Below are 21,240 nucleotides of genomic sequence, written 5' to 3' on the forward strand. Positions count from 1 at the left end.
CTATGCTTTTCTCAGAGAAAGAGGCATAAAGTCAGAGAGAAGCCGTCGGGGAAGTGAAAACTGAACATCATAATATCCAGGACATTGTAGAGGAAATGGTTATGCAGTGCTTGAGACAAAGCAGCAAACACACACAAAATACCGGTATGTGCTCTCTTTGTGTGGGTATGTCTCAGATATCCATCTCAGTGTCATGCATTCATGGAGGCTGGCAGCACGGTGGGAGGCCATTCGGCCAATCGTGCCTGTGCTGTCTCTTTGAAAGAGCAGTCGTGCTTTCTCCCGCTGTTATCTCATTTTCTCTCTCCCTCCTCATTGCCCCACACAACAGGCAAACAGAAGGAGAACACTCTACTAACGAGGAACTGGTGCAGGGAGTTGTTATAAAATTCGTCATGTACATATTTTAAAATTATTTTCGTTCATTTGGTTCTATTCAACTTTTCCCAGGGTCTTTTTAAGGAGCTGCCCAAAGGTTTAAAATTGGGGATGTTAAAAATCCTCCCCGTCGGGGAATTGAACCCCGGTCTCCCGCGTGACAGGCGGGGATACTCACCACTATACTAACGAGGAACTGAAAGGTGCCGAATCTGTCAGAGCAAAAATCGACCTGTGAACAGAGGGACAGAGGCAGAAGGGACAGAAATAAGAATAAGAACAGAAGGAATAGGAGCAGGAGTGGGCCATTCGGCCCCTCGAGCCTGCCCCGCCATTCAATAAGATCATGGCTGATCAGATCTTCTACTCAACGCCACTTTCCTGCCCGCTCCCCATAACCCTTGACTCCACTGCAGCTCAAATATATGTCTATCTCCACCTTGAATATATTCAGTGACTCCGCCTCCACAGCTCTCTGGGGTAGAGGATTCCAAAGATTCACGACATTCTGAGAGAAGAAATTCCTCCTCATCTCCGTTTTAAATGGGCGACCGGATATCCTGGAGCTTTGCCCCCTAGTTGTAGATTCCCCCAGGAGGGGAAACATCCTCCCTGCATCTATCCTGTCAAGCAGCCTCAGAATCCTATACAGAGAGAGACAGGGACAAAGAGGGAGACAAAGATAGACATACAGAGCGAGACACTCAGTTTGACGTCTTGCAGAGTGGTCCGAGGGATAAGGAACTTCAGTTATGTTGATAGTTTGTGATTGTTTTCCTCAGACGGTTAAGAGGAAATTTAATAAGAGGCTTTCAAAATTACAAGGGGATTTGATTGAGGTAATAAGGAGAAACGCTTGCCAGTGGCAGGTATGACGGTAACCAGAGGAGACCAATTGAAGATAACAGAATCAGTATGGGGAGAATAGTATTACGCAGCAAGGGCTCAGGCCTACTGAATATCTTACTGCTTAGAAATGTTATCACGGCCCAACTCTCTCTCACTAAAGTCTTGCACACGTTGCTAACTTTCAAATGTTGCATTCTTCACACTGGCGTTGAGTTGATTGATAGCCGTGCTGTGATAAGCTAAGTTTGTTAGGGGGGTGCAGCCTGCAAGAAAATACATGGAAGTTTGATAATAACCGTGACTGTTCTGACACTGTCAGCTGCAGTTAAGTGTGGGCACGTACACGTTTAAATTGTCTCGCTCCAAATGTAATTTCCTGCTGACTTTGAAACAGCAGGCATTTTACAGAAGGCAAGGAAGTGCATTGTGTACCTGTTGAGGCAGCAGCAGTGTTGAAATTGCAAAGGTTGATCAGTAGCAGGCATTGCTTCGCGCGGGTGCATTGATTGGAGGCATTTCAAACAGCCTCAAAACGCACTGTTCCTTAACCGGGAATCGAACCCGGGCCGCGGCGTTGAAAGCGCCGAATCTTAACCACTAGACCACCAGAAAAGATGCAAAAAGCTGCCTGCCAGCAAGCAGAGCAATGCAGACTTTCCTCCTTGCTGCTTTGAAATTCAGATCACTTTCACGCCAGGCAAACTTTTCGTACAAGATGACATCTTTTAGACGAGAACACAACGGACATGTTCACTAAGCCACAGCATCAAGTGCGGGAAGGCGTCCATTTGCCATATATTTCCTTCTATGCTTTTCTCAGAGACAGAGGCATAAAGTCAGAGAGAAGCCGTCGGGGAAGTGAAAACTGAACATCATAATATCCACGACATTGTCGAGGAAATGGTTATGCAGTGCTTGAGACAAAGCAGCAAACACACACAAAATACCCGGATGTGCTCTCTTTGTGTGGGTATCTCTCAGATATCCATCTCAGTTTCATGCATTCATGGAGGCTGGCAGCACGGTAGGAGGCCATTCGGCCAATCGTGCCTGTGCTGTCTCTTTGAAAGAGCAGTCGTGCTTTCTCCCGCTGTTATCTCATTTTCTCTCTCCCTCCTCAGTGCCCCACACAACAGGCAAACAGAAGGAGAACACTCCACTAACGAGGAACTGGTGCAGGGAGTTGTTATAAATTTCGTCATGTACATATTTTAAAATTATTTTCGTTCATTTGGTTCTATTCAACTTTTCCCAGGGTCTTTTTAAGGAGCTGCCCAAAGGTTTAAAATTGGGGATGTTAAAAATCCTCCCCGTCGGGGAATTGAACCCCGGTCTCCCGCGTGACAGGCGGGGATACTCACCACTATACTAAAGAGGAACTGAAAGGTGCCGAATCTGTCAGAGCAAAAATCGACCTGTGAACAGAGGGACAGAGGCAGAAGGGACAGAAATAAAAATAAGAACAGAAGGAATAGGAGCAGGAGTGGGCCATTCGGCCCCTCGAGCCTGCCCCGCCATTCAATAAGATCATGGCTGATCAGATCTTCTACTCAACGCCACTTTCCTGCCCGCTCCCCATAACCCTTGACTCCACTGCAGCTCAAATATATGTCTATCTCCACCTTGAATATATTCAGTGACTCCGCCTCCACAGCTCTCTGGGGTCGAGGATTCCAAAGATTCACGGCATTCTGAGAGAAGAAATTCCTCCTCATCTCCGTTTTAAATGGGCGACCGGATATCCTGGAGCTTTGCCCCCTAGTTGTAGATTCCCCCAGGAGGGGAAACATCCTCCCTGCATCTATCCTGTCAAGCACCCTCAGAATCCTATACAGAGAGAGGCAGGGACAAAGAGGGAGACAAAGATAGACATACAGAGCGAGACACTCAGTTTGACGTCTTGCAGAGTGGTCCGAGGGATCAGGAACTTCAGTTATGTTGAGAGTTTGTGATTGTTTTCCTCAGACGGTTAAGAGGAAATTTAATAAGAGGCTTTCAAATTTACAAGGGGATTTGATTGAGGTAATAAGGAGAAACGCTTGCCAGTGGCAGGTATGACGGTAACCAGAGGAGACCAATTGAAGATAACAGAATCAGTATGGGGAGAATTGTATTACGCAGCAAGGGCTCAGGCCTACTGTATATCTTACTGCTTAGAAATGTTATCACGGCCCAACTCCCTCTCACTAAAGTCTTGCACACGTTGCTAACTTTCAAATGTTGCATTCTTCACACTGGCGTTGAGTTGATTGATAGCCGTGCTGTGATAAGCTAAGTTTGTTAGGGGGGTGCAGCCTGCAAGAAAATACATGGAAGTTTGATAATAACCGTGACTGTTCTGACACTGTCAGCTGCAGTTAAATGCGGGCATGGACACGTTTAAATTGTCTCGTTCCAAATGTAATTTCCTGCTCACTTTGAAACAGCAGGCATTTTACAGAAGGCAAGGAAGTGCATTGTGTACCTGTTGAGGCAGCAGCAGTGTTGAAATTGCAAAGGTTGATCAGGAGCAGGCATTGCTTCGCGCGGGTGCATTGATTGGAGGCATTTCAAACAGCCTCAAAACGCACTGTTCCCTAACCGGGAAACAATCCCGGACCGCGGCGGTGAAAGCGCCGAATCTTAACACTAGACCACCAGGGAAGCTGCAAGAAGCTGCCTGCCAGCAAGCAGAGCAACGCAGACTTTCCTCCTTGCTGCTTTGAAATTCAGATCACTTTCACGCCAGGCAAACTTTTCGTACAAGATGACATCTTTTAGACGAGAACACAAAGGACATGTTCACTAAGCCACAGCATCAAGTGCGGGAAGGCGTCCATTTGCCATATATTTCCTTCTATGCTTCTCTCAGAGACAGAGGCATAAAGTCAGAGAGAAGCCGTCGGGGAAGTGAAAACTGAACATCATAATATCCACGACATTGTAGAGGAAATGGTTATGCAGTGCCTGAGACAAAGCAGCAAACACACACAAAATACACGTATGTGCTCTCTTTGTGTGGGTATGTCTCAGATATCCATCTCAGTGTCATGCATTCATGGAGGCTGGCAGCACGGTGGGAGTCCATTCGGCCAATCGTGCCTGTGCTGTCTCTTTGAAAGAGCAGTCGTGCTTTCTCCCGCTGTTATCTCATTTTCTCTCTCCCTCCTCAGTACCCCACACAACAGGCAAACAGAAGGAGAACACTCTACTAACGAGGAACTGGTGCAGGGAGTTGTTATAAATTTCGTCATGTACATATTTTAAAATTATTTTCGTTCATTTTGTTCTATTCAACTTTTCACAGGGTCTTTTTAAGGAGCTGCCCAAAGGTTTAAAATTGGCGATGTTAAAAATCCTCCCCGTCGGGGAATTGAACCCCGGTCTCCCGCATAACAGGCGGGTTACTCACCACTATACTAACGAGGAACTGAAAGGTGCCGTATCTGTCAGAGCAAAAATCGACCTGTGAACAGAGGGACAGAGGCAAAAGGGACAGAAATAAGAATAAGAACAGAAGGAATAGGAGCAGGAGTGGGCCATTCGGCCCCTCGAGCCTGCCCCGCCATTCAATAAGATCATGGCTGATCAGTTATTCTACTCAACGCCACTTTCCTGCCCGCTCCCCATAACCCTTGACTCCACTGTAGCTCAAATATATGTCTATCTCCACCTTGAATATATTCAGTGACTCCGCCTCCACAGCTCGCTGGGTTAGAGGATTCCGAAGATTCACGACATTCTGAGAGAAGAAATTCCTCCTCATCTCCGATTTAAATGGGCGACCGGATATCCTGGAGCTTTGGCCCCTAGTTGTAGATTCCCCCAGGAGGGGAAACATCCTCCCTGCATCTATCCTGTCAAGCACCCTCAGAATCCTATACAGAGAGAGACAGGGTCAAAGAGGGAGACAAAGATAGACATACAGAGCGAGACACTCAGTTTGACGCCTTGCAGAGTGGTCCGAGGGACAAGGAACTTCAGTTATGTTGAGAGTTTGTGATTGTTTTCCTCAGACGGTTAAGAGGAAATTTAATAAGAGGCTTTCAAAATTACAAGGTGATTTGTTTGAGGTAATAAGGAGAAACACAAAGGAAATGTTCACTGAGCCACAGGCGTCCATTTGCCATTTATTTCCTTCTATGCTTTTCTCAGAGACAGAGGCATAAAGTCAGAGAGAAGCCGTCGGGGAATTGAAAACTGAACATGATAATATCCACGACATTGTAGAGGAAATGGTTGTGCAGTGCTTGAAACAAAGCAGCAAACACACACAAAATACCCGTATGTGCTCTCTTTGTGTGGGTATGTCTCAGATATCCATCTCAGTGTCATGCATTCATGGAGGCTGGCAGCACGGTGGGAGGCCATTCGGCCAATCGTGCCTGTGCTGTCTCTTTGAAAGAGCAGTCGTGCTTTCTCCCGCTGTTATCTCATTTTCAGTCTCCCTCCTCAGTGCCCCACACAAAAGCCAATCATAAGGAGGACACTCTACTAACGAGGAACTGGTGCTGGGAGTTGTTATACAGTTCTTCATATGCCAGTATATATTTTAAAATTATTGTAGTTCACTTTGTTCTGTTCAACTTTTCCCAGGGTCATTTTAAGGAGCTGCCTAAAGGTTTAAAATTGGGGATGTTAAAAATCCTCCCCGTCCGGGAATTGAACCCCGTTCCCCCGCGTGACAGGCGGGGTTACATCACCACTATATTAACGAGGAACTGAAAGACGCCGAATCTGTCGGAGCAAAAATCGACCTGTGATCAGAGAGACAAAGAGGCAGAAGGGACAGAAATAAGAATAAGAGCAGCAGAAATCAGAGCTGGAGTGGGCCATTCACCCCTCCTGCCTGCCCCGCCATTCAATAAGATCATGGCTGATCAGATCTTCGACTCAACGCCACTTTCCTGCCCGCTCCCCATAACCCTTGACTCCACTGTAGCTCAAATATATGTCTGTCTCCACCTTGAATATATTCAGTGACTCCGCCTCCACAGCTCTCTGGGGTAGAGGATTCCAAAGATTCACGACATTCTGAGAGAAGAAATTCCTCCTCATCTCCGTTTTAAATGGGCGACCGGATATCCTGAAGCTTTGCCCCCTAGTTGTAGATTCCCCCAGGAGGGGAAACATCCTCCCTGCATCTATCCTGTCAAGCACCCTCGGAATCCTACACAGTGAGAGACAGGGACAAAGAGGGTGACAAAGATAGACACACAGAGCGAGACACTCAGTTTGACGTCTTGCAGAGTGGTCCGAGGGATAAGGAACTTCAGTTATGTTGAGAGTCTGGGATTGTTTTCCTCCGACGGTTAGGAGGAAATTTAATATGGGGGAATTGTTATACAGTTCTTCTTATGCCAGTACATATTTTAATTTATTTTAGTTCATTTTGTCCTGTTCAACTTCTCCCAGGAGCATTTTAAGGAGCTGCCCAAAGGATTAAATTTGGGGGATGAACCCCTGTCTCCACATTACAGGCAGGGATACTCACCGCTATACTAACGAGGAACTAAAACATACCGAATCTGTCAGAGCAAAAATCGACCTGTGAACAGAGGGACAAAGAGGCAGAAGGGACAGAGATAAGAATAAGAACAGAAGAAATTGTAGCAGGGGTGTGCCATTCGTCTCGTCGCGCCTGCCACGCCATTCAATAATGTCATGGCTGATCAGATCTTCGAATCAACGCCACTTTTCCGCCCACTCCACATAACCCGTGACTCCACTGTATCTCAAGCATATGTCTGTCTCCGCCTTGATTATATTCAATGACTCCGCCTGCACAGCTCTCTGGGGTAGAGGATTCCAAAGTTTCACTACACTCTGAGAGAAGATATTCCTCCTCATCTCTGTTTTAATTGGGCGACCACTGATTCTGAGCTCTGCCCCCAAGTTATCGATTCCCCCAGGAGGAGAAATACCCTCCCTGCATCTATCCTGTCAAGCATCCTCAGAATCCTATACAGAGAGAGACAGGGACAAAGAGGTAGACAAAAATAGACATACAGAGCGAGACCCTCAGTTTGACGTCTTGCTGATTGGCCCGAGATTTAAGGGACTTTAGTTATGTTGCGAGTCTGGGATTGTTTTCCTCAGAAGTTAAGAGGAAATTTAATAAGAGGCCTTCAAAATTACAAGGGGATTAGATGGAGGCAATAAGGAGAAACGCTTGCCAGTGGCAGGAGTGACGGTAACCAGAGGAAACCGATTGAAGATAACCAGCAAAATAATCAGTATGGGGAGAATTGGCTTACGCAGCAAGGGCTCAGGCGTAATGTTTTTCTTACTGCTCAGGATAAGTTATCATGACAGGCGGGGATACTCACCACTATGCTAACGAGGAACTGAAAGATGCAGAATCTGTCAGAGCAATAATCGACCTGGGAACAGAGGGACAAAGTGGCAGAAGGGACAGAAATAAAAATAAGTACAGAAGAAATTGGAGCAGGAGTATGCCATTCGGACACTCCAGCATGCCCCGCCATTCAATAAGATCATGGCTGATCAGATCTTCGGCTCAACGTCCGCACCCCATAACCCTTGACTCCCTCAACATTGGCTAACAAGGGAAATTAATGATAGCATAAGTTCCAAGGAGAGGACATATCAATTGGACAGATAAAGCAGCAAACAAAAGAACATAAGAAATAGGAGCAGGAGTAGGCTAATCGGCCCCTCGAGCCTGCTCCAGCATTCAATAGATCATGGCTGATCTGATCCTCACCTCAAATCTACTATTACTCTACATCCCTCCCGAACCCATGTGATCTCCTGGGAGAGGCGAAAAACCTGATAAAAAACCCAATGGCCAATTTGGGAGATAAAAATCAGGGAAATTCCTCTCCGACCCATCTAGGCGATCGCAAATCGTCCAGAAGATCACTGTCCCTATATTTTCTACAGTACTTACATTCTATAAAAGTTGATTTCCACCCCAGCCAGGAACAGGAATAGAACCATCTCCTGCAATCTAACACATAATTAGAACATAAGAAGTAGGAGCAGAACCAGGCTACATGGCCACTGAGCCCGCTCCTTTACCCACAGGGCCATGACCGTTCCGAACATAGACTCATGTTCAATTTCCTGCCGGCTCCCCGTAACACCTAATTCCCGTTAATTCTAAGAAACTGTCTATTTCTGTTTTAAATTTATTTAAATATGTAGCTTCCACAGCTTTCTGGGGCAGCAAATTCCACAGACCTACTACCCTCTGATTGAAGAAGTTTCTCCTCATCTCAGTTTGAAAGAGCAGCCCCTTAGTCTAAGATTATGCCCCCTAGTTCTAGTTTCAGCCATCATTGGGAACATCCTCACCACATCCACCCGATCAAGCCCCTTCACAATCTTATATATTTCAATAAGATCGCCTCTCATTCTTCTGAACTCCATTGAGTAGTGTCCCAATCTACTCAACCTCTCCTCATATGACCAGCCCCTGATCCCCGGGATTAACCGAGTGAACCTTCTTTGTACTGACTCGAGAGCAAGTATGTATTTTCTTAAGTATGGACAACAAAACTGTATGCAGTATTCTAGGTGCGGGCTCACCAATACCTTGTACAACTGCAACAATACCTCCCTGTTTTTATATTCTATCCCCCAAGCAATAAAAGCCAACATTCCATTGGCCTTCTTGATCACTTGCTGCACCTGCATACTAACTTTTTGTGTTTCGTGCACCAGGACCCCCAGATCCCTTTGTACTACAGTACTTTCCAGTTTCTTGCCATTAAGATAATAACTTGCTCTATGATTTTTTCTGCCAAAGTGCATAACCTCACACTTTCCAGTATTGTATTCCATCTGGCAAATCGCTGCCCACTTACGTAGCCTGTCTATCTCCCTTTGCAGGTTTTTTATGTCCTCCTCATTCACTACTTTCCTTCCCATCTTTGTATCATCTGCAAACTTTGATATGTTACACTCGGTCCCCTCCTCCAAATCATTAATATAGATTGCAAAATGTTGGGGACCCAGCACTGACCCCTGCGGGACACCAATAGTTACTGATTGCCAGTCTGAGAACGAACCATTTATCCTAACTCTCTGCTTTCTGTTAGATAGCCAATCCTGCACCCATGCCAGAATATTACCCCTAATCCCATGATTTTTTATCTTGAGCAATAATCTTTTGTGTGGCACCTTGTCAAATGCCTTTTGGAAGTCTAAATACAATACATCCACTGGTCCCCCTTTATCCACCCTGTATGTTACTTCCTCAAAGTACACAAGCAAATTTGTCAAACATGACTTCCCCTTCATAAAACCATGCTGACTTTGTCCTATTAAATTATGTTTATCCAAATGTCCCGTTACTGTCTCCTTAATAAAGGACTCTAAAATTTTCCAAACCACAGATGTTAGGCTAACAGGTCTGTTGTTTTCAGCCTTCTGCCTACTACCTTTTTTAAATAAGGGTGTTGCATTAGCAGTTTTCCAATCTGCTGGGACCTTTGCTGAGTCCAGGGAGTTTTGGAAAATTATTACCAATGCATCCACAATCCCTACCGCCACTTCCCTCAAGACCCTAGGATGTAAGCCATCAGGTCCAGGGGATTTATCCGCCTTGAGTCCCATTATTTTACCAAATACCACTTCCTTAGTGATTTTAATCGTATATAGCTTCCCCCCCCCCCCTAGAGCCCACTATTTGTCCAGTGTTGGGATATTCTTAGTGTCCTCTGCCGTAAAGACTGATACAAAATAATTGTTCAGCATTTTTGCCATATCCATGTTTCCCAGCATTAATTTCCCGGTCTCATTCTCTAAGGGACCAACATTTGCTTTAGCCACCCTTTTTCTTTTTATATAACTATAGAAAATTTTGCTATCTGTCGATTGGGAGCAGTTTCCCAGACTGATACCTGGGATCGCAGGAATGATGTATGAGGAGAGATTGTGTCGACTGGGCTTTTACTCGCTGGAGTTTAGAAGAATGAGAGGGGGTCTCATTGAAACTTATAATATTCTAACAGGACTAGACAGACTAGATGCAGGAATGATGTTCCAGATGGCCAGCGAGTCGAGACCCAGGTGTCAGAGTTTAAGGATAAGGGGTAAGCCACAGTGTGGTGAACCTGTGGAATTCTCTACACCAGAAGGCAGTGGAGGCAAATTCATTAAATATGTTCAAGTAGGAGTTAGATCTATTTCTTCAGGCCAATGGGATCAAGGGATATGGGGAGAAGGCAGGGACAGGATACTGAATTTGGATGATCAGCCATGATTTCATTGAATGGTGGAGCAGGCTCGAGGGGTTGAATGGCCGACTCCTGCTCCTATCTTCTACGTTTCTATCTTTCTATGTTTAGGATCCAGCAAAGGTATTAATTAAGAGGGGGAATATAGAGTATGAGAGTAAGCTATCAGGGAAAATAAAAACTGACAGTAAAAGCATCTATAGATATGTGAACAGAAAGAGATTGTTAAAGTGAAGCGCAGGTCCCTTGCAGACAGAATCAGGGGAATTTATAATGGGGAACAAAGACATGGCAGACAAATTAAATCCATACTTTGGTTCTGTCTTCACAAAGGAGGACACCAATAAACTCCCAGAGATGTCGGGGAACATAAGGTTTAATGAAAGGGAGGAACTGAATGAAATCAGTATTTGTAGGGAAATGGTGTTAGGGAAATTGACGGGATTGAGGGCCGATAAATCCTCAGCGCCTGATAATCTACATCCTAGGGCACTTAAGGAAGTGGCCCTAGAAATAATAGATGCAATGCTGGTCATCTTCCAAAATTCTATAAATTCTGGAACAATTCCCATGGATTGGAGGGAAGGTAATGTAACACCACTATTTAAAAAAGGTGGTAGAGCAAAAACGGGGCATTATAGACCGGTAAGCATGACATCGGTAGTGGGGAAAATGCTATTGTCCATTATAAAAGATGTAATAGCACAGCACTTGGAAAACAATGACAGGATCGGACAAAGTCAAAAGCAAAATGCTGCAGATGCTGGAAATCCGAAATAACAACAGGAAATGCTGGAAAAGCTCAGCAGGCCAGGCAACATCCGTGGAGAGAAAATAGAGTCAACGTTTCGGGTCTATTTTCAACGTAGACTCTATTTTCTCTCCAAGGATGTTGCCTGGCCTGCTGATTTTTTCGAGCATTTTCTGTTGTTATGTCGGACAAAGTCAAAATGGATTTACAAAAGGTAAATCGTGCTTGACTAATCTACTGGAATTATTTGAAGATGTAACTGGTAGAATAGAAAAGGGAGAACAAGTGGATGTGGTGTATTTGGAATTTCAGAAGGCCTTCGAAAAGGTCCTGCATAAGAGACTAGCATGCAAAGTTAAAGCACATGGGATTGGGGGTAATGTACTGACTTGGATAGAAAACTGGTTGGCAGACAGGAAGCAAAGATTTGGAATAAATGGGTCTTTTTCCGAGTTGAAGGCAGTGACTAGTGGGGTAGCAGAGGGATCGGGGCTAGGACCCCAGTTATTCACGATATATACTAATGATCTAGACGGGGGAACTAGATGTAATATCAGCAAGTTTGCAGACGACACAAAGCTGGGTGGGTGTGTACGATTTGGATAGGTTGGGCGATTGGGCAGATGCATGGGAGATGCAGTATAATGTAAATAAATGCGAGGTTATCCACTTTGGTGGCAAAAACAGGAAGGCAGATTATTAACTGAACGGCAATAGATTGGGAAAAGGGGAAGTGCAACGAGACGCGGGTGTCCTTGTGCACCAGTCGCTGAAGGTAAGCATGCAGGTGCAGCGGGCGGTTAAGAAGGCAAATGGTATGCTGCCCTTCACAGCGAGAACATTCGTGTACAGGAACAAGAATGTGTTGATGGAATTCTACTGGGCCTTGGTGAAACCACACCTTGAGTATTGTGTGCAGCTTTGGTCGCCTTATCTGACGAAGGATGATCTTGCCCTAGAGGGAGTGCAGCGAAGTTTCACCAGACTGATACCTGGAATGGCAGGAATGACGTATGAAGAGAGATTGGATTGATTAGTCTTATATTCGCTAGAGTTTATAAGAATGAGAGGGGATCTCATTGAAACTTATAAAATTCTAACAGGACTAGACATACTAGATGCAGGAAGGCTGTTCCCGATGGTGCGGGAGTCCAGAACCAGGGGTCACTGTCTAAGGATAAGGGGTAAGCCATTTAGGGCTGAGATTAGGAGGAATTGCTTCACCCAGAGTGGTGAACCTGTGGAATTCTCTACCACAGAAGACAGTTGAGGCCAATTCATTAAATACATTCAAGAAGGCGTTAGAAATATTTCTTAAGGATAAGGGGATCAAGGGATATGGGGAGAAAGCAGGGACAGGATGCTGAATCTGGATGATCAGCCATGACCGCATTGAACGGAGGAGCAGGCTCGAGGGGCCGAATGGACTTCTCCTGATCCTATCTTCTACGTTTCTATGCAGCTCAAATATTTGTCAATCTCCGACTTGATTATATCCAATGACTCCGCCTCCACAGCTCTCTGGGTTAGAGATTTCCAAAGATTCACGACCCTCTGAGAGAAGAAATTCCTCCGTTTTAAATGGACGACCCCTTAGCCTGAATCTTTGCCCCCTAGTTCTAGATTCCCCCAAGAGGGGAAACATCCTTCGTGTATCTACCCAGTCAATCCCCCTCAGAAATGCATACAGAGACAAAGAGAGAGGCAGAGACAAAGATAGAGAGAGACACACAGAGAGCGAGAGCCTCGGTTTCACGTCTCACAGAGTGGTCCGAGGGGTGAAGGACTTCAGTTATGTTGAGAGACTGGAGAAGCTGAGATTGCTTTCCTCAGAAGTTTAAGAGGAAATTTAATAGAGTTTTTCATAATTGCAAGGTGCATTGAAAGAATAAATAAGGAGAAACCGTTTGCAGTGGCAGGAGGGTCGGTAACCGAAGGACATAACTGGCAAAAGGCCCAGAGGGGAGATGAGGAGAATTTTCTTACGCAGCAAGGGCTCAGGCCTAATGAATATCTTGATGCTCTGGATAAGCTATCACTGACCACGGCCCAGGCACTCTCTCATTCCAGTCTTGCACACGTTGCTAAGTATCAAGAGTTGCATTTTTCACACTGGCAATGAATTGATTGATAGCCATGCTGTGATCAGCTAAATTTGTTAGGGAGATGCCGTTCAACAAGCATCAAAATCCAGCAATTTTCTGATCGCAAAGCACTTTACTCCTTGTCAATATTTCTTGTCGATTTCCTGGTGTTTCCCAACTCTGTCTGCCTCTCTGGTTGTTTATTTGTGCGTGGTCATCTGCAGGTTCATTTTGATCAAATACCTGTGTTTTTGTCTGCTTATTACTTTAAACAAATGAGGGCATGAGTCGCTTCCTACATAAGCACAGTATTTTCCTTCAATACATTACTCCCACCCACGCCCCCTCCCCCGTCCACGCACCTGCTTAATATCTGTTACATCTCCAGCTTTCTCCAGTTCTGATGAAGGGTCCCAGACCTGAAACATTAACTCTGTTCGGCTCTCCACATATTCTGCCTGGCCTGCTGAGTATTTCCAGCGTTTTTTGTTGTTATGTAAGATGTCCAATATCCGAAGTATTTTTCTATTATATTCACTATAAGCCCACGGACTCCCACAGATATCTGGACTGCACTTCCTCCCACCCCGCTTCCTGTAAGGATTTTATTCCATTCTCCCAGTTGCTCCATCTCCGCCGCTTCTGGCCTGACGATGCCTCATTCCATTCCAGTGCTTCAGACATGTCTTCCTCTTTCCTCAACCTAGGATTCCCCTGTACCGTGGTTGACACGGCTCTTGACTGTGTCCATTCTATTTCACGCACTTCTGCTCTCACCTTTTTCCCTCCCTCGCGGAACCACAATAGGGTTCCCCTTGTCATCAGCTTTCACCCCACCAGTCTCCACATTCAAAGAAATAATGGGACAGTCTGTGCTAGGATTGAAGGCAGGAGAGATGAAATGTTGCAAATGGGGATTGCAGAAGGATCAACAGCTGCCACCTGCAAAAATCTTCCGCCATTTCTGCCACTTCCAGCGTGATACCACCGCCAAGCACATCTTGCCCTCACCTCCACTTTCAGCATTCTGAAGGGGCCGCTCCCTCCACAACACCGTGGTCCAATCCTCTATCACCCCAACACTCCTTCCCGTTCGCCCGGCACCTTCCCATGTAAGTGCAGGAGTAGCAATACATGCCCTTTTACTTCCTACCTTCCCACTGTCCAGGGCTTCAAGCAACCCTTCCAGGTGAAACAGCGATTTACTTGTACTTCTTCCAATTTAGTATACTGTATTCACTGCTTATGATGCGGTCTCCTCTTCATTGGGGAGCCCAAAGCCAGATTGGGAATACCACTTTGCAGAACACGTCCATTTCGTCCGTAATGGTGACCTCGAGCATCTGGTCGCCTGTCACTTTAATTCGCCGCTCCACTCCAACACAGGCCACTCTGTCCTAGGCCTGTTACACTGATCCAATGAAGCTCAATGCAAGCTGGAGGAACAGCACCTCCTCTTTCGATTAGGCACTTTACAGCCTTCTGGACTCAACACTGAGTTCATCAATTTCAGACTATAACCCCTGAACTTATTTTTGCAGGTCGCAGCTGTTGATCATTCTGCCATCCCCATTTGCAACATTTCACCTCTCCTGCCTTCAATCCTAACACAGACTGTCCCTTTATTTCCTTCCTCCGCTCCCCCACTTTCCCTGCCTTTACACCTGCTTAAAACCTGTTGCATCTCCAACTTTTTCCAGCTCTGACGATGGTTCACGATGGTACTGGGGAAAGATAACCTCACCGCCTTCTTAGGAAGTTTAACCACTTTATTCACTTTCTTATTTGAGCTCCGTTTGTAATTAGAGTTTATTTTATATTATTGCAGCATGTTTAAAGACAGCTTTCAAGAGGGAAAGAGAAACTTGGAGCAACTTCTTCTGTCATAGCTGCGATGTGACTAGAAAGAATTTAAAGATTTTTAAAGAAATTTTCTCAAAAAATAAATGTTATAAACACTTCTTTACCCCTACGTTTCGAATATGATTTTGGAAGAAACAAGCAAACATCAATGTTCCCCGCATCTAAACAAGTTTCAAGCGCGTCTTGAAGTCGGAATTATTTTAAGCAGGCGCTAAATTGCTTAAAACTTTTTAAATTGGAAATTGCTCAAAATTTGATTTTCAACAATGGAATGAAGTGAGTAGCTTCACAGAAACATGCAGTTGAATTCGGGGAGAGTAGTGGAGGTTTTGGAGGAGTAACTTATTACTTTTTATTGATTTTATAATAATATAATTAAGACGTTTAGGAAGAGAACCAAAAATGGGGAAAAACACAAACAATTTTATTTTACATAATATAAAAAGAGAAAATGCTGGATATACTCAGCAGGCCAGGCAGCATCGGTGGAGAGAGAGAAAAACAGATTTAACGTTTCAGGTCTGTGACCTTTCTTCAGAAATGAAAAATGTTAGAGTTGTTACAGATTTTAACCAGGTGCAGAGTCAGCGAAATGCGGGCGGGCGGAAGGAACAAAGGGGATGGTCTGTGATATGGTGGAAGGCAGCAGTGGTTAAATCCGGCCTCTGCAGCTGGTTAAATCTCTAACTTTATCCAGTTGCGACAACAGGCCACAGACCTGAAGCCTTAACTTTGTTCATCTCTCGCTCTCCACAGATGCTGCCTGCCTGCTGCGTATTACCAGCTTTTTCTGTGTATATTTCAGATTCCAGCATCCGCTGTATTTTGCTATTGTGAACGATTTTATTTTGTCTGTCGTTCTATAGTCTGAACAATCCCAGAGATAACGTAACTATAGATTCCTTCTTAAATGATTAGTGGAGTGTTAATAGAAACAAGAACTCTGTATTGATGTATGAAACATGGAGGCAGCTACTTTAGAAGAAACCATTACTTGTTTATTGAGAAAGACACGCAAAATACTTTGATTAAACAGCTAATCTGTCATTTTGATTAGGTATACATTTTTGATTTAGGAGATTGAAAATTGAGACAACAATAAAGTTTGTTTCCTGCTGTTTACTTGGGAAGTACCTAAAATAATTCAACACTTTTCGTGATAAGAGCAGGGATTAATATTGTGGAGAATGTTTGAGAGAAAAAACATTGGAAGCAAAATTTGTAAATTAACATCTTTACATCAACATATTAGTAAATATTTCGAAGTCAGTCTGAATGGTTCTCTTGTCCAGGAGGAGTGATGAATATTTATTTGTGTTAAATCATAGCTTTCCCTGCATTTTATTTTTAATTCAGCGACGCAAAATGTGTATATGTTTTTCTGCACTTGTGAATAAGTTCTGCATTTCTGTCATGTTACATGTGGGGTGTGTCGGTTCAACAAGACCATGTTTATTAATGGGATTGATTGAATTTGGAAATATGGATACCAGTTTTTGTTCAATTATTTTTAATATTGTGTACTAAAGAACTACAGCACTTCACATTTGTTGGTTGCCTGGTTGCATTGTAATTATTATTCTGATTACATATCAGGACGTACAGCACGTCCGCGCCATGGGAAAGTCACTGCGCCTGCTGCTTGTGCAGCCTTTACTATAGTGACAAGAGGGATGGGCTAATAAGTTGAAAACCTTAAAATTAATACAAATTGCACGAATGGATTTGCCTCATTCAGCTCAAGTTGAGCTTTTGGATTGTTTGTCGATGTGTAACTGAGTGACGTTGCTGAAGTGTTAATTTATTATTCTGCAGTTCTTTTATATCCCAGTCATTTCTGACAAGTTTTTATTTAAATAGAATTTGTACATGACGAACTAAAAGCTTTTAATTAATTCTACCGTAAACAAAATAGCAGAATGGGCATGTAAATTACAAATGAATTTCAATATCCGTAAGTGTGAGGTGGAGCATTGTGGTAGCAGGTTTAAGGAGCCGAGCTACTCCTTGGAAAATAAGAGTCTAAATTGAGTAGAGGTGCAAAGGTATCTCGGGGTATAGATTCACAAATCATCAGAAGTAGCAACGCAGGTTAAAACTCCATGAAATTGCAAATAAAGCACGGGCTCATTTCTAGAGGAATAGATTTCAAAAGCAGGGAAGTTATGTTTAACTTGCAGAAACTTATCTGATTGCCTCATGATTTGAGGTGGTGGGGTGGCAATATCTCATTACTGTATATATGATTTTAACTGGTTGTTGCTGCTGTCGTTGTTGGGTAAGTTGCTTTTCTAAAAGTTGCTCTAATATTTGTTGTTTTAAAATTTGCCCGTGGAAGAAAAGGTCGAGCTCAAAAGAGATTGCAGCCGCTGAGTACAAAAAGATTCGATGGAACATTAGTGGGGAGGAGCTGAGGATATTAGTTGGGGTGGAGAGGAGCTGAGGATACTAGTTGGGGTGGGGAGGAGCTGAGGATATTAGCTGGGTTGGGGAGGAGCTGAGAATATTAGTTGGGATGGGGAGGAGCTGAGGATATTAAGTGGGTTCAGGAGTAGCTAAGGATACTAGCTGGGTTGGGGAGGAGCTGAGGATATTAGTTGGGATGGGGAGGAGCTGAGGATATTAGGTCTGTGGAGGATGAGCTGAGGATTTTAGGTAGGGTGGGGAGGAGCTAAGGATAATAGGTTGGGTGGGGATGAGCTGAGGATATTAGGTAGGGCGGGGAGGAGCTGAGCATATTGGGTGGTGTGGGGAGGTGTTCAGGATATTAGATGGGTTCAGGAGGAGCTGAAGATATTAGGTGGGGTGGAGAGGAGCTGAGGATATTAGGTGGGTGCAGGAGCTGCTGAGGATATTAGGTGCGTTGGGGAGGAGCTAAGGATGTTAGGTGGGGTTGGGAGGAGCTGAGGATATTGGTGTGGTAGGGCGGAGCTGAGGATATTCGGTGGGGTGTGGAGGAGCTGAGGATATTTCGTGGCGTGTGGAGGAGCTGTGGATGGTGGTGGGGTGGGAAGGATCTGAGGATATTAGGTGGCGTGAGGAGGAGCTGAGGATATTAGATGGGGTGGGGAGGAGCTGAGTATATTCAGTGGCGTGGGGATGAGCTGAGGACATTAGGTGGCGTGGGGAGGAGCTGAAAATATGAGCTGAAGTTGGGCGGAGCAGAGGATATTAGGTGGGGTGGGGAGGAGCTGAGGATATTAGGTGGAGTGGGGAGGAGCTGCGGATATTAGGTGGGCTGGGGAGGAGCAGAGGGTATTAGATGGGGTGGGGAGGAGCTGATTATATTAGATGGCGTGGGGATGAGCTGAGGACATTAGCTGGAGTGGGGAGGAGCTGACGATATGAGCTGAGGTTGGGCGGAGCTGAGGATATTAGGTGGGGTCGGGAGGCGCTGAGGATATTAGGTGGAGTGGGGAGGAGCTGCGGATATTAGGTGGGGTGGGGAGGAGCTGAGGATATTAGGTGGGGTGGGGAGGAGCTGAGGATATTAGGTGTGGTGGGGAGGAGCTGAGGATATTTGGTGGGGTGGGTCAGAGCTGAGGATATTGGTGGGGTGGGGAGGTGTTGATGATATTAGTTGGGGTGGGGAGGAGCTGAGGACATTAGGTGGGGTGGGGCAGAGCTGAGTATATTAGATGGGGTGAGGAGGAGCTGAGGATATTAGGTGTGGTGGGGCAGAGCTGAGGATATTAGGTGGGGTGGGGCAGAGCTGAGGATATTGGTGGGGTGGGGAGGCGCTGAGGATATTAGATGGGGTGGGGAGGTGCTGAGGATATTAGTTGTGGTGGGGCAGAGCTGAGGATATTTGGTGGGGTGGGGAGGCGCTGATGATATTAGGTGGGGTGGGGAGGCGCTGAAGATATTAGGTGTGGTGGGGCAGAGCTGAGGATATTAGATGGGGTGGGGAGGCGCTGAGGATATTAGGTGTGGTGGGTCAGAGCTGAGGATATTTGGTGGGGTGGGTCAGAGCTGAGGACATTAGGTGGGGTGGGGCAGAGCTGAGGATATTAAGTGTGGTGGGGCAGAGCTGAGGATATTAGTTGGGGTGGGGAGGAGCTGAGGATATTAGTTGGGGTGGGGCAGAGCTGAGGATATTAGATGGGGTGGGGAGGAGCTGAGGATATTAGATGGGGTGGGGAGGAGCTGAGGATATTAGGTGTGGTGGGGCAGAGCTGAGGACATTAGCTGGAGTGGGGAGGAGCTGACGATATGAGCTGAGGTTGGGCGGAGCTGAGGATATTAGGTGGGGTCGGGAGGAGCTGAGGATATTAGGTGGAGTGGGGCGGAGCTGAGGATATTAGGTGGAGTGGGGCAGAGCTGAGGATGTTAGATGGGGTGGGGAGGCGCTGAGGATATTAGATGGGGTGGGGAGGCGCTGAGGTTATTGATGGGGTGGGGCAGAGCTGAGGATATTAGATGGGGTGGGGAGGCGCTGAGGATATTAGGTGTGGCGGGGCAGAGCTGAGGATATTATTTGGGGTGAGGAGGCACTGAGGATATTAGGTGTGGTGGGACAGAGCTGAGGATATTAGGTGGGGTGGTGCAGAGCTGAGGATATTTGGTGTGGTGGGGCAGAGCTGAGGATATTAGTTGGGGTGGGGAGGAGCTGAGGATATTAGTTGGGGTGGGGAGGAGCTGAGGATATTACGTGGGGTGGGGCAGAGATGAGGATATTAGATGGGTTGGGGAGGCGCTGAGGATATTAGGTGTGGTGGGGCAGAGCTGAGGATATTAGATGGGTGGGGAGGCGCTGAGGATATTAGATGTGGTGGGGCAGAGCTGAGGATATTAGATGGGGTGGGGAGGCGCTAAGGATATTAGATGGGGTGGGGCAGAGCTGACGATATTAGGTGGGGTGGGGAGGAGCTGACGATATTAGGTGGGGTGGGGAGGAGCTGCGGATATTAGATGGGGTGGGGCAGAGCTGACGATATTAGGTGGGGTGGGGAGGAGCTGCGGATATTAGATGGGGTGGGGCAGAGCTGAGGATATTAGATGGGGTGGGGAGGCGCTGCGGATATTAGATGGGGTGGGGCAGAGCTGAGGATATTACGTGGGGTGGGGCAGAGCTGACGATATTAGGTGGGGTGGGGAGGAGCTGCGGATATTAGATGGGGTGGGGCAGAGCTGACGATATTAGGTGGGGTGGGGAGGAGCTGACAATATTAGGTGGGGTGGGGAGGAGCTGCGGATATTAGATGGGGTGGGGCAGAGCTGACGATATTAGGTGGGGTGGGGAGGAGCTGCGGATATTAGATGGGGTGGGGCAGAGCTGAGGATATTAGATGGGGTGGGGAGGCGCTGAGGATATTAGGTGTGGTGGGGCAGAGCTGAGGATATTGGGTGGGGTGGGGAGGAGCTGCGGATATTAGCTGGGGTGGGAAGGAGTTTAGTATGTTCGATGCATACATAGATTTCGAAAGTCACAAAGTGAGGCTGAAGCATACAGGAGGGCAATTCTGTTATTTGATATAAATAATATCTTCACCAACTTCTTCGAAATGCAGTGGTACAAAGTGAGAAGCCATGAGGTTTCTCTGCAATAAATCCTCAGATTTTTGGATAAAATTCCAAAACCACACATTGTTTTAGATGGCAACCTTTATTAATTACTTGCTGGAGTGCCCCGCGGTGCCTGTGCAAAGTCTGCCCCTGTGCCTTGTTGATTGACATTGCGGGGAAGGAGAGAGACGGAGTGCTAAGGAGAGAGAGAGAGAGAGAGGGAAGGGGAGAGAGACAGAGAGAGAGAGGGAAGGAGAGAGAGAGAGAGGGGGAAAGAGAGAGAGACAGAGAGAGAGAGGGAAGGAGAGAGAGAGAGGGAGGGAGAGAGAGAGAGAGAGAGGGAAGGAGAGAGAGAGAGAGAGGGAAGGAGAGAGAGAGAGAGGGAAGGTGCGAGAGACAGAGAGAGAGAGAGCAGGAGAGAGTGAGGGAAGGAGATAGACCAGAGCACCCGTGCACGACGTAGCACCTCAGGCCCGGCCTGAGTCACCGCAGCTAAGCTCCCACTGTGGCCCGCTGCCAGGGAGCCCCAGTGGGCAGCGTAGCGCCTGAGTCCAGGCCCGAGTCACCCGAGCTGAGCTCGCGCTGCAGTCCGCTGCCCCAGAGCCCCCATGGGCGGCGTAGCACC

The 21,240-nt window shown here is 46.2% G+C and overlaps 1 non-coding gene across 1 annotated transcript; it reads right to left on the minus strand.

Moving 5' to 3' along the window:
• Positions 1 to 501: 501 nt before the first annotated feature.
• trnad-guc (transfer RNA aspartic acid (anticodon GUC)) lies at positions 502 to 573 on the minus strand. Its single transcript has one exon. It is a non-coding gene; the product is annotated as a tRNA-Asp (tRNA).
• Between the last annotated feature and the right edge of the window lie 20,667 nt (positions 574 to 21,240).

The sequence above is a fragment of the Somniosus microcephalus genome, unplaced genomic scaffold (genome assembly GCF_052327205.1).
Source record: "Somniosus microcephalus isolate GS21.2 unplaced genomic scaffold, FLI_Smic_1.0 unresolved_chr5, whole genome shotgun sequence".
NCBI lineage: Eukaryota > Metazoa > Chordata > Chondrichthyes > Squaliformes > Somniosidae > Somniosus > Somniosus microcephalus.